The sequence below is a fragment of the Ahaetulla prasina genome, chromosome 5 (genome assembly GCF_028640845.1).
Source record: "Ahaetulla prasina isolate Xishuangbanna chromosome 5, ASM2864084v1, whole genome shotgun sequence".
Classification (NCBI taxonomy): domain Eukaryota; kingdom Metazoa; phylum Chordata; class Lepidosauria; order Squamata; family Colubridae; genus Ahaetulla; species Ahaetulla prasina.
This window is the reverse complement of record NC_080543.1, coordinates 95,200,971-95,215,358: the sequence shown is the minus strand read 5'-3', so window position 1 is coordinate 95,215,358 and position 14,388 is coordinate 95,200,971. Positions and strand designations below refer to the sequence as shown.

General features: G+C 40.2%; 1 long non-coding RNA gene across 2 annotated transcripts; it reads right to left on the bottom strand.

Moving 5' to 3' along the window:
- Window positions 1–724: 724 nt before the first annotated feature.
- On the bottom strand, window positions 725–14,285 carry LOC131200097 (uncharacterized). 2 transcript variants are annotated; one of them, XR_009155501.1, is made up of 4 exons: window positions 14,096–14,285; window positions 9,434–9,612; window positions 6,751–6,907; window positions 725–5,835 (listed from the first exon to the last, which is right to left on the bottom strand). It is a non-coding gene; the product is annotated as an uncharacterized LOC131200097 (long non-coding RNA). The 2 variants fall into 2 exon arrangements; XR_009155500.1 differs by having other exon boundaries at window positions 725–6,907.
- Window positions 14,286–14,388: the final 103 nt, after the last annotated feature.

Below are 14,388 nucleotides of genomic sequence, written 5' to 3'. Positions count from 1 at the left end.
CTTGGAAGGATTGAGCTTGAGCCTGTTTCTCCCCATCCAGACCCGTACGGCTTCCAAACACCGGGACAGCACTTCGATAGCTTCATTGGGGTGGCCCGGTGTGGAAAAGTACAGCTGGGTGTCATCAGCGTACAGCTGGTACCTCACACCGAAGCCACTGATGATCTCACCCAGCGGCTTCATGTAGATGTTGAACAGAAGGGGCGAGAGAATCGACCCCTGCGGCACCCCACAAGTGAGGCGCCTCGGGGCTGACCTCTGCCCCCCTGTCAACACCGTCTGCGACCGGTCGGAGAGATAGGAGGAGAACCACCGATAAACGGTGCCTCCCACTCCCAATCCCTCTAACCGGCGCAGCAGGATACCATGGTCGATGGTATCGAAAGCCGCTGAGAGGTCTAATAGGACCAGGACAGAGGAACAACCCCTATCCCTGGCCCTCCAGAGATCATCCACCAACGCGACCAAAGCCGTCTCCGTCGTGTAACCGAGCCGGAAACCAGACTGGAACGGGTCCAGATAGACAGTGTCAGCCAGGTGCAGGGGAAACTGATATGCCACCATACTCTCTACAACCTTCGCCGCGAAGCGAAGGTTGGAGACCGGACGATAATTACCTAAAACAGCCGGGTCCAGGGAGGGCTTCTTGAGGAGGGGCCTCACCACCGCCTCTTTCAAGGCGGCCGGAAAGACTCCCTCCAACAAGGAGGCACTCATGTCGCCGGGAGCCAGCCTCGTGTCACCTCCTGAGTGGCCAGCACCAACCAGGAGGGGCACGGGTCCAGTAAACACGTGGTGGCATTCAGCCTACCCAGCAACCTGTCCATGTCCTCGGGAGCCACAGGGTCAAACTCATCCCAAAAAATATCACCAAGACCACCCTCAGACGCCTCATCTGAATCGCCGCAATTATTATTTATTGTATGGAGAAAAGGAAGAGAACATAAGGAAATCATTCACCTGAATTATTACTAAGTTCCTAAAATTCCTCCAGAAGTGTGTCCTTGGGTGAATATAAGTATATTGTAAGAGATGACCAGTCTGAGCCCAAGAGAAGAGTCAAGTGCTTCATCAGTCTCAAGTCCCTTGTGCCTGTAAGAGATCTTAAGTCTAGCCTACCTTGAATTCTGTTGACTCTTATCTACTGCCAATTTGCTTTGACCATTGTTAATTCAAATACTTTTAGAGAGTGCTAGCAAGCAATATACCTGTATTCATTGGTTGCTTCCTGATTTCTTGTACCTGACATTCATAACAGAAAGGGTAACTTAATAATTTACGGTACTTATAATGAATGAGCAGGCAAGCTGCTACTACCTCACATACAGTGGTGGGATTCAAGTAATTTAACAATCGGTTCTCTGCCCTAATGATTTCTTCCAACAACCAGTTCTCCAAACTGCTCAGAAATTTAACAACCGGTTCTCCCGAAGTGGTGGGAACTGGCTGAATCCCACCACTGTTCACATACGCTGACAGCCTCTCACTTCTTAGTTTCAATCCACATTCATTCATCTCATTCACATATCCTACAACTGCAAGAGGAACAGTTGAATGCTTGGGTTGTGTATGGTCTGATAATTTTTTTTTTTTGCTAGAGATGAACAAGTTTTGCCTTCAAAAAAACTGAAGAATTCTGTGGGGAAAAAAAGAAATAGTGCACCAAGGTGGGGGAGAAAGAGTGAGCCATGGTTCTTCTCCAACCTCTGATGAACATTGGAAGTTTTAGGGCAAAGTTATTTTCCAGGTAACAGATTGGCAGAGAGATAATTTCCCTTTCAAGACCTGTTTGGTCTCTAAAAAAATAGGAAAAAGTTAGCTAAAGTTTAACTTCTTGACTTTTAGTTTTAATTATTTGTCTCTATATAAGCTAATCTTTTGGAATTTTGTGTAAATTGTTTTCAGGCCCAGGAGGTAAGGAAGAGTGGCTGATTTCCCTAGTCACCCATCTGAAAGGTACAAGATGAGGGAGTAGCCTAAAGGTTTATCTTTTTTGTTTGTTTTATTTGCAGATAATGAGACTTCTATTTATTGTATGCCAGGGATAGGGAGAGGGACCCTAAATAAGGCATCTCTTTGAAATACAGGTAGTGGCAGCAATAACTACTAAGGCTCCTAGCAAGGCAGGCATTGGAGGTATGGCATAGAGCATGGGTGTCAAACTCACAGTGTCATAATGCTGTCATGTGACATTTCACGACGTTATTCCTTTCACGGAGCTTGGCTGGGTGTGGCCTGTGTGTGACGCATCTGGCCCGTGAGCTGCCAGTTTGACATCCCTGGTATAAAGCGTTTCTAGAGTTTAAAATTTTCTGTTGTGGTCCTACGGAGCTGGCAACGGAGTCGGACAACAATGAGGCTGAGGTGAGGCCAGGGCCATCAGGAAGTGAGGTGCGGACTCCAGAGCCTCCAGAGATTGATAGTAGTGAGGCAGAGAAACAGGAGGAGCAGAGAGGACAACTCGGGAGTAGGGCCAAGAGATGCTTGGCTCCTCCCATAAGGCTTAAAACAGACCAGCACTGGTGTTTCAGCTTTGCTGGAAAACAATGTTGTAGCTGCGTCTTCTGCTCCATCTTCTGTTTCATGTACGTCTTTGTTTTTGTGGCTTCTGGACGTTTGCCAGGAAGGGCCTTTGGCAATTTGCCTAATTGGACTAAGGTTTGTTAGATAACTAAGGAATTTGTGTGGGAGGCATTTGTTTTACTTTGAGTTGAACGATACTGGGAATGAAGTAATTCCCAGCTGTTCGAATAAAGTTTGTTTTTCCACGGACTAAGTTTATTACTACCTACTTGGGCCTGGGTCACAACACTTTCAACTTTTCACTCAAGGCTGGATCTTTGTTACTATAATGTTAATTATACTATATCCAGGGTAACTTAAATGGATCTTTATTTCTTGAGAAAGTTTGTCAAATAATTCTGCTAACGTACAGATAGTCCTCGACATTACCATTCGTTTAGTGACTGTTTGAAGTTACAATGAGACTGAAAAAAGTGACTTGTCACCATTTTTCACACTTATGTACATTGCAGCATCCCCATGTCAGATGATCGAAATTCAGATGCCTGGCAACTGGCATATATTTATGATGGTTGCAGTATCTCAGGATCACGTGATTTCCTTTTGCGACCTTCTGGCAAGCAAAGTCAATGGGGAAGCCAGATTCACTTTAACAACTAGGTCACTAACTTATCAAGTGTGATGATTCACTTAACAACTGTGGCAAGAAAGCCATAAACTGGGGCAAAACTCACTTAACAACTAGCTTGCTTAGCAATGGAAATTTTGGCCTCAGTTGTATTCATAAGTTGAAGAACTATCTATATAAGTATAATAGCAACAGAATTTGTGGTGTGGTTTTTTTTTTAACCCGCTTATTTATTTTCACTTCAGTTTGTCGAACAACAGGTAGGGATAAGCTGTCTGTCTGTCCCCTGACTTGTAATGTGTCTTTGATATTGAATGCCTTGTCTCAATTTCAAAGCCTAGCAGCTTTCATAACACCCCTTTATGCAGCTTATCTTCTGCCACACCATGAGGGGGCAACGAGAGCCCAGCTGGTAGAAGAGTAACAGGAGTGGGCTTGCTCTGGCAGCTGCTCTAAAAATGATCTTAATGGGTGGCTATTCTGATAGGATGAATTACACCATTTAAACACAAATTAGCAAGGTAATTAAAATGGGAGTTCAGAAGCATGAGCTCATGTTTTCCAGTGCGTTTACATGAGTCAGTATTCTTATTTCTTCTTATTCTATAAATACAGCAAAATACAATAAGGGTGTCTTTTTAAATGCAAGCAATGCTTGTAACTCCATATTCAAATACAACAACTTGACTGAATCACTTCAGGCAAGGCAAAATGTTACATTTTGGACAGAAGCCAAAATTCATGATAGATTAAACATTTGCTGAGGTTAGGTTTTCTAGTGCAGAATTTTAAAAATCAGGGTGTAAACAAGGGAACAAATATTTATTGGTTTATGTAGTTCTGGCTGCCATATGCAGTATTGAGTATTTTACTTGTAAAGAATGCAATCTTCTATATTGATTGGCTTCATTAATTGAGGGCATGATTTAAAATGAATTTTATTCCTCTATTATTTTGCTTTTCAAAGTGCATAAATATGCCAAGAAGCTGAGATAATGCTTAAGTTTTTTTTAAAAAACAAAGAAATTAGATAACATAAAAATTATTGAATTTCTCAACCAATACAACTGACAGTAAAAGTATACCATAATAATTGTTCACAAAGTTAATGCATTTCATTTCATTTAAATTTTATTAAGAAACCTACCTACCTAAAAAGTAAAGTATAAAATAAAAACTAAAACAAAATAAAAAAAATAACAGAGAAAACAGGAAAAATGGGAATAGCAAAGAAAATATCTTAAAAATTTAAAATTACAAGTAAAATACTGTACTGTTGTAAAATATTGTGGTTTTGATTTTTGCTTAATATTTGACTAGTTTTATGTGATATCAAAGTAATATATAAATCACCTATAAATAATGTTTTTAAATAAGTGACACATATACTATCAGGAGTCATTATTAAAAAATAAATCCTACTTTTTAAATACAGTATATAGCAGTGATAAATAACCTTTTCCAGGCTGAGTGGCCAAAGTGAACATGCGGGTCCTGAATGCACGTGCGCATGTCTGAAACCCCAAAATGCAATGCACATGAGCCCCCTGCGTATTCACCCCAGTGCATGCGCCCCACACGCATGCACCCCGCACTGTGATGCTTGTATGGCCCCTGTGTGCACCTTGCACATGCGCAGCAGAGACCCGACAACCAGCTGGCCTGCAGGAGGCATGCATGTATGTGTGGCAGAGCTGAACTGGGGTGATGGCTTGTGTGCACACAGAGAAGATGCTGAGTGCCACCTGTGGCACACGTGCCATAAGTTCGCCATCATGGGTATGTAGTGTTTTCTCCCTGCAACCTCTAGGCAAGCACCATATGGCAGCAAATAATTAATTTTTATGGTTCTTTGCTGCCATCTTGTGGTCTTTTGCATTTCTGCAATCCAGATGTAATAGCTACTTAATGGCCAACAGAGAGATGTTTTCCTTGTTCTTGTTTGAATTATGAATAAAAATAAGAGGTTGCCGAAGTTCTGACTCCTGACTAATTTAGCCAAATGAGTCCCTTCTTCATAGCCTCCTAAAGCAGTAGAAGTGAGAAAAAACAAAAGTTAAGGTAGCTGGATCTGTTATTGTCCTTTATAATTTGAGTAGTATTCATGAATCAAATAATGCCGTATGTTCCTGATATTTCTTTCAATTACTTTGCATGCTTCCCATTGATTGTGCTTTCTCCTGTGCTGAACCCATTAAATTTATTTTTACTGAAAATGAGATAAATTATGAATATACAACATAGAATCATAATAAACTCATCCTTGTACAATATAATTTATTACTCTTATTAACAATATACCTATTACGTCCATATTACTTTGTCTTTGCCATATTACTTTAACAGAAGCCTGGAGTAATAAATCCTTCTATATTAGAATTCGCGTAGACTATAAAACAAGACTAATGTATTGGGAATTATTTTTACTTAGTACAGTGTTTTTTAAACTTGGTAATTTTAAGATGTGTCACAAAATTTCCCAGCTAGCATGCACACGATATGTGTTACTGGCAGCAAGATAAACAATTGCAACAACTAGAAGCAAAACAACTGACAGAGAAAACTATGTGAACAAAAAGTAACATGAACCAAATTAATTATAAACATACAATTAATGACCTCTTAGAACAGTTTCTGTATTTTTCTGTTTTCTGTTTTTTCTGTTTTTTTCTCATTCATTATTCCTTCATAAGAAACAAGAAAAAATGTTATAACCTGGTTGTTTTTTAGTTTTCTCTTCCGGCTGAGAAAGAACAAGCAGGAGAAGAAGGTGAAAGCAAGGTTTTTAGGCATTTCAGCATTTGCAGTGATTCGCATCCTCTGCCATGTTCATTATTTTCCCACACAAGTGAGAATTCCAATTTGAGCAGGTTTGTCTGTCTACTACTTCCATAAACAGGGGCCTCAAATCAGTAGTGGGTTCCACTTACCTTTGCTATCGGTTTGGGATCAGGAGCGCACATGTGTGTGGGCTCTCTTTGCTCACACGTAGCGCTTCTGCACTTGCGCAGAACTGTCTGTGCATGTGCAGAGCATCCGTGATGATGTCTGGGCAGGTGGGCGAAGTTTCCCACCGCCGCCACCACAAGGTTTGCCCGAACTGGGGTGAACCGGTAGAAACCAAATCATGGGACCTTGTAGAAGTTTAAAGCCTTTTCCATGTCGCAATTTTGATCTCTCATTCATCCTTTTTTGTCCAATCAAAACTTACTATTCGCAGCCAATTTAGGGAACAAATACCTTTCTTACTCTATCTTCACTCTTACCTAAACAGACTTCAGCTTTTAATATGTGTGAGGGCAGTATATTGATCAATTTCTTTTATAGAATAAAGAAATGTTGTGTTCATTATTTAGAATCATAGAATATTCAAATGTAGTCTTAGAAAGGTGGATCATAAATGACAGGTTCTAATTTGAAGCTAGAATTGTGCAGTTTACTCAACCACTATCTGACCTTTATTGGGGTCAAGTAAATCTTTCTGAGCTAAAACAGCAAACTTTTTATGCAGATCTAGAGGAAAATTTAAGCTATAGTTATGTCCTTTTAAAGTTGGATTTGTTCAGAAGACACTTGCTATCATTTTATGTTCTACTCACCAGAGTTTATTTTAGCTGATGTTTTACCAACATAACGATTGGAAGATTTAATAATATTCCTTTTCAATAGTCCAATTTGGGGTGCTGCTTGATGGAGAAAGTAGAATCCATTATATGTGTCTTTCCTCCCGGCCAGGTTTATACTGTATATATATTTCTACAAGGATTTAAATGTGCTCTTATTAATTAATTCCGTGAGAATTCAGAAAAGGCAATTATTGTTTTCCTCTTATTTGACAGTTCAGTGATGATTTCCAAAACATTACAAAATTCTATTAAATTAACCACTGCCCTCTGTCATGGTATATTAGAGCTCTTATTGCTCACTATTTTTTATCTACTTCAATCTATACATAATATACAAGTACATGGTCCATCTGCCATGTAGGCAGATTTTATAGAAAATTTTGTTGTAGAATTGAACTTACTAATTGCCTATTGTTACATTTTAATTATTGATGATTACAAATGAAAACAATGGTTTACTATTCCATTTATATTATAGTGTTCTTTAGAAAGATCAATATCGTTGTTTCTTTTTCTCCATTTTTTTCTCCTTGAAGAGGTGAGGCTGAAAGATAGTTGTTGACTCAAGATTTCCCAGTAAAGTTAAGTAGGGATTTAAATTTAGAACTTCTCAATTGTGTATTTCTGTTGTTAGATGTAAAGTCATTTGTTGTTAGATATATAACCAGACTGTCCTTTCATTGCTTTAGCAAGCAATGTAGCCTGTTATAGTTGTACAATAATTGAAACAGAACAGTAAATATCTAACCAAGGAATGAAAAGAAAACATTTCCTAGATTAAAGAAATGTCCCTAACCTTCTGGATATCTATTTTATATTTCCCATTGTTTAATTACAATACAGTACAGTACAGTACAGTACAATACAGTACAGTACAATACTTTATTGGCCAAATATGATTAGACACACAAGGAATTTGTCTTTGGTGCATATGCTCTCAGTGTACATAAAAAGAAAAGATATATTAGTTAAGAATCATAAGGTACAACACTTAATGATAGTCATAGGGTATAAATAAGCAATCAAATCATACTAGGAAACAATCAATATAAATCATAAGGATACATCAACAAGTTACAGTCATAATGGAGCACTATTGGGAAAGTGAAAAGGGATATAATATTTTGTCTGTGTAAGGCAAGAGAGACAAGATCATAGGAAATAAATTGGAGTAAATTTAGAAGAGAGGCAAAGAAATAAGGACAGTGGAGGGGAGAGATGCTGTTAATCCAATTGTTTGCAGTTCAGTTCTGTACAATGCAGTTGTGATGGTCATATATATTTCTTCCATATGAGTACAAACAGCATAAAGTCACATAAAAACGTGCCACTGATGTTTAGAGTGTGTTGGGGGGATTTCAAAATTTAAGAAAAGTCATCTTGAATAAGACTAAAAATCTATCTAGTTTAGTTTCTTTTTTTATAATCTCCAGACAGAAAAGGACCTGTGTAAAAGATATTCAGGGAACAGACTGGAACAGTAAGTTGGCCTGAGTAAGTTGTGTCCTAAGGTATTATTTTATAGTAAAGATAAAGGTTCCCCTCACATATGTGCTAGTCGTTCCCAACTCTAGGGGGCAGTGCTCATCTCTGTTTCAAAGCCAAAGAGCCAGCGCTATCCAAAGAGGTCTCTGTGGTCATGTGGCCAGTATGACTAAATGCCAAAGATGCTGTTACCTTCCCACCAAAGGTGGTCCCTATTTTTCTACTTGCATTGTTTATGTGCTTTCAAACTGCTAGGTTGGCAGAAGCTGGGACAAGTAATGGGAGTGCACCCTGTTATGTGGCACTAGGGATTCTAACTGCTGAACTGCCGACATTTCAATAGACAAGCTCAGCGTCTTAGCCACTGAGCCACCGTGTCCCTGTATTTTATAGTATTCCTATATTATTATACAATTGTATTCTGCTTAGTTTATTGTGATTAAAGCACTGTTTTATAAACAAATCTATACTGATTTCATAAAGAAAACATTCTTATTAAGGACAAAAATATACAGTTTTTAGGATTGCACTTCACTTTGGGATACCATTTGAACTTGAGGAATGGGAGGAATTCAAAGCAGAGTTTTACTTCCCAAGGCTAGATGAACAGCTCTAAACAGCCCTGTTCCAATTCAACATTTCTGTAAATATCCACCCTTTATTTGTTGTTCTAACTCTTTGCTTTGTTGGAAATAATGTTGCAAGGCAGTCATATGATCCTGCATTTTATAGTTGTATTACTTAGCATGGAATTTTGATCCCAATTTCCATGTAACTTGAAGGACTAACTGTAGACATGGGGTGTCAAATTCGGTTTCATTGAGGGCTGCATCAGGGTTGTGGTTGACCTCAGGGGGCAAGATGGGCCTGTCCGGATGGGCATGGCCAGGGTGGCCATGGCCAGCTCAATGTCATTTGTGTTGGGGGCACCTGTGGTGGCCCAGGTGTGGCTGTGGGGGGGAATCCATTGTCTCTGGCAGAAGAAGGCAAGACCAGGGAAAGCCATATGGGGGGACCCCCAGATATGGCACAGACTGTCCAGAGCTCTAGGCAGTGGAGGGAAAGCACCCAGCCCAGCCCTTGAACTCCCAGGGCACTGGGATCCCACAGCCTAGCCCAGCCCAGCCCAGCCCAGCCCCACTTCCCAGAGGGGGTGTCTGGCTGTGCTTACCTCCTCCTCTTGTTTTTTGCTGGGGACCATCAATTGAGCTGTTGTGAGGAATATTCAAGGCAATTGGTCAATAAAGTTGCTTGGATTAGTTGGATTTGGAATCTGACTGGGCTAGTCCAGTTGAGGTGTTGGAGGTACAACCTTGTTTGGTTCTCTGGGAAGAGTTGAGCCCTTGAGTCCTGAGGAAACAGACAGGATTCTTTGTGCTATTAACTTGATCACCTGAGTATTTGATTCTTATCCTTCCTGAAAGGGATCCCTGAATGATGGTTTCTGCCTGTGGCTGTAAGTTCTGATAGAATTGGCTTTCTTTTTGTTTTGTCAATTAAGTAATGCCATCTAGGACAACCCAGAAGGTCGACCTTCTCTGTTATAGCACTTAATCTCTGACTAGCATCTCCCTGGAGATTTGCATAAAAATACTTTTCACGACCCTGTAATCCATTAATTCAGGGTAGAATCGGGGCAACTAGATGGAGCAGAGCATTTACTGGCTGGATGCCCTTTCTGATGTCACACGGAGTTCACAGCAGATAGTTTTTTCTTTGCACCCTAGGAGAGAAACATCTGCCATTACCTAGGATTGAACTCTCAACCTTCTGAGTGGAAGAATAGAATAGAATAGAATAGAATAGAATAGAATAGAATAGAATTTTTTATTGGGCAAGTGTGATTGGACACGCAAGGAATTTGTCATGGTGCATATGCTCTCAGTGTACATAAAAGAAAAGATACGTTCATCAAGAATTCTAAGGTACAACAGTTAATGACAGTCAAAGGGTACAAATAAGCAATCAGGAATGAGCATCTTCATCACTAGGCCACCACATTTCTTGCATAACCCCCACATTATTAGCCATTGAAACAGCATTAAAAACACAGCTATTTTCCCAAGCCTTAGATTAGAGCGAGTGGAAGCGTTATATCAGTTTTTAGCACTATGGGCCCCTCCAAATGTTGTTTTTAGGTTTCGTATCACTTTTGTTTTATTCTTTTTATACTGTATGTTAACTTCTCAGAGGTTGGGAATGGGTGGCCTAGAAATTTGAAGTATAAAACTAATAAACAAATCCTGGTGTCCAGAGGAGCCATTTTAGATCTCTGGTCTAACAGCTATTGTGCTGCTGCTTCGTGAACGTACTAAAATTGCTAGTGTTAGAGAACTGTAAACAAACTCTGTGTGACAGATGAAAGTTGCTGGGGATAAAACTTTACAAAACTATATATCAGAAATGAAATCCAAAGACTGTTATTGATTTATGCTTTTTTGAACTCTTAAAAATGATGTCTTCAATGAGAAAATAGGAGGAAGGCATATTAGGCATGTTGCCTACTTGAGTTATTTATAAAAAATAATAAAGGTGAGATAAAAATAAACAAATAAAATGAATTTAATTCTTTAATGTTTTGGTTTTGGCACCTTAAATAATGCTGTATCAAAATTGAATCCATGTTGTCTGAAATAAGAAAATAATGTTGCACACTTTATGATCGATTAGATAGCAATAACATTATAAACCAGGCTGTTATGTTGCAGAAAAGGGACTTAACCAGTTATATCCTGTGAAATTATTGCAGTTTCTGAAAAAAGACAACCTTCTAGGCATAACAGCTTTTACAGCAATTGGATTGCAAGCTTGAGATGGGTTGTAGGGTAAATGTGTCATATTAATGTGTTTTCACATTTTCAGTTGAAGCTTGGAGATATGCATACAATATTTCATATTTCTTCGGGGCTCTTATGTATCTTCAGAATTTTGTTTTAAGGTACATTGTGGAAGAGAAATGAGCGGAAAGTGGAGTACATGAATTTTTTTGCGTGTGTCCTCATTGAAAATCAGTACACCAGGTAAGTAGTCAAACATGGGCCATCAAGGGTCAGGGGAACATTTTGCATAAAGTGCCTCTCAATAACATAGATATTATGTTCTCAGTCTTGTTATAAAAACCTTTCTTGTTCCAATGTGGATAGAAATTAAGAATATCAGTGCCAGGAAACAAAAGTTGATGCTATTAGGAAAATTAGAGGACAGGATAATCAATGGTAGGAAGAAAAAGGCAATATTTGAAGTCCCATTTTATAATGAAAGGTTATGACTGTCTACGCAGTTAGGTTAGATTAAAGCTGTTACCCTTATTTGCATTGTTAAAAATGAATAAGAATGTATATATTTGTGTGTGTGCATGTGCCTAGAGAAAGAACATAAATCTTGCTCATCTAAGATTATTTAAGTGCTTAATTTCACATTTGTACTCCTGCAATTCATTTCATTTAATAGAATTTATTAGCAGTAGTACTGATTTAAAAAAAAACACCTAACTCTTACAATAGCACAAAAAAGACACGCTTTCAGGATTTATCAACTGTGGTGAAGCAACAGAATTTTCCTTTCTAGCAGAAATAAATTCTAGAACATGTTCATCAAGAAGACCAAGCTCTGTGATGTAGACCAGGGGTCTGCAACGTTGGCAATTTTAAGCCTGGTGGACTTCAACTCCCAGAATTTCTGAGGTTAGCTTAGCTGGCTGGGGAATTCTGGGAGTTGAAGTCCGCCAGATTTAAAGTTGCCAAGGTTGCAGACACCTGATGTAGACCATCTATTCTGGATCTGCACAAGCTTGCTATAGCCTTTTATGAGTAAAAGAAATGTCAAGCTGCCCACCCCATCACTTGTGCTGAAGCCTGCCACAATCCTGAGAGGGAGAGGGATGGGATGGGGGAGGTAAGAGTACTTTTTCAAAAAGAGGGGAAACTGAGTGGGGGGAGGGAGGGAGACCAGGACAAACAGGAAGCAGAGATGTGAGCCAGTTTCATCTGGTCATTTCAATTCAAGGACTTTGGGGCACCCAGGACCTGGGAATGAAATCTTAACTGCTTCTTAAAGTGTCCTGTTCTCATAACAGCCAGCTACCATCCTACCATGATGTGAAGGGGGGAGCACTAAAGGTTTGGAACAAGGTAACACTCTGCGTGGATTTTCTTCAGATCTGGCTTTGCTTTTGCTGCATCCAGTTGTTTCTAGTAAAAATACCCTTGTAACCTTCAGATGGAGTCAAGCGTATTTCTGTTCTGTCTCCTTCCCCACTTTGGATTAACAAGCTGGCTGTTAGCCAGTGGATTCATGGCTCTTATCAGTCCTGTCAGAGAATTTGCAGCTGCCTGCCAAAGTTCAAACAAATGACTCACGTAGCAAGACTTTCAGCTCTTTTTGAAATGGTTCAGCTAAACTTTTGCTTCCCGTGGAGTGAGAGCAATCCCGAAGCTCCTTATATATCCTGTAAGGTGGGGCTCCTGCCCCACCCTTCCCTTTGATGACGCCGCCTCTCTAATCTTCTGAAGCACGGGTCAATCCAAGCTTGATTATTATTATTATCAGCTATGTCTGAAGGCATAGCCTGGGGAAGGGAGGAATCGGGATGACGGCCTCATTACGTCGTAAGACTGGTCTGGTTCTGGCTCCTGGAGCTGGGCCAAAGGCATCGGTGCTCCCGAGGTAAGCCTTACCGGCCCTTCCCCCTCACTCTCGGAGTCACTTCGGGCATGGGGCCAGGTTCGGGGGCTGGAGTCGCAACAATTTCTTTCCTAGAGAGCCAGCTGGGACAGGGCTGACATTAGGCTTAATGTCTGCAAAACTGGTCAACCCGGAGCCACAAGCTACCCATCATAGATATTGTCTCACGAGAGTGACCAAGAGGAGGCTGATGCCTGGAGAGAGGAGGCTCCCAGACTACATGGCTGGACAGAGCCCCTGGAGTAGGCAGGAGATACAGAGGTGAGACCTAGGTGATAGATGGGCATCTGCCAGAAAGAAGAATGGGATAAAAGGATTCTCCAGAGTGACCCTCATCCTTTCTTTATAGAGAGCCAGCATGGATAGGGTTCACAGGAAAACAGTCTCCACACACTAAGAAAAATATATGATTTCTTGTCTCTTATAAGACAAATAGTTAAAGAAAAAGATTGGTTGGTACTTTGCTCTCCAGCTGCAAGTGAAGAGCTTCCAAGTGAACAGTTAATTCAAAAGCTACCTTTGAAGGCTAGAAATGTGGTAGATTTGGTCTCTCTCTGCCCCACTTTCCCTAGATGGTTGCCCTACAGTTTTAATTGGAAACAGTGAGGTTCCCAGTCTTATCCACCCAAGAGGAAGCAGGTTAATAAGAGTGTATTATATGGCCTAACCAGGACTTCATTTATCCAGCGGAATAAAATTGTACTACTTGTGAGTCACATTCCTATCTTTTGAATGCATTCCCATCCAGACTAACTCACTCAATGTGTCATCTGGGAAGGCCTAACCCCAAACATGTGCTGGCTTGGCTTGAAATATGCTTATCTTCATTAGCTACGGTATTCATGCACAATAAAACATGTGCAATGCTGAATAAATCCTTTCTTATGTAAAGGCATACACACGTATGCACAATAGGATCTTCCAGGCAGTAATTTTCAAATTTCTTTGGAGAAGCATTTCTGATTTGGCTTGATTACCGAACTGAATCCCCACAAGCCTAGCAGGAAACTATATGAATTCAGGACAAAGAAAGGATAATATAGGGCAGCTCTCTCTTCCCAATTTCCTGTTAAAAAAATTGAGCAGAATCACATAAATATTCTGCGGCTAGAACATCCCCCTCCATTATTTGGAATGCAAAAAGGCTTACCTAGCACACAAGGTTTATGCTCCCCCGAACCTGCTTGTCTGAAGCAGCTGCTCCAAGCTGTAACCATTTTGTGGACAACGGTTGACTGGTAGGGCAGTATGACATATATGGGCAGATCAAGTATCTGCTGCCGCTTGTTATTTTAACAAAATAACAAAAGCACTATTGTGGCTTCACACCACAAGCTCTCCCCCTTTTGTCTGTGTGTGAAAGTATGTACAAAAGAGGCAGATATTTTATTCCCCCCCATATGCAGACATCATTGTAGGTGGGGCTTGTTTTGCAGCAAATTT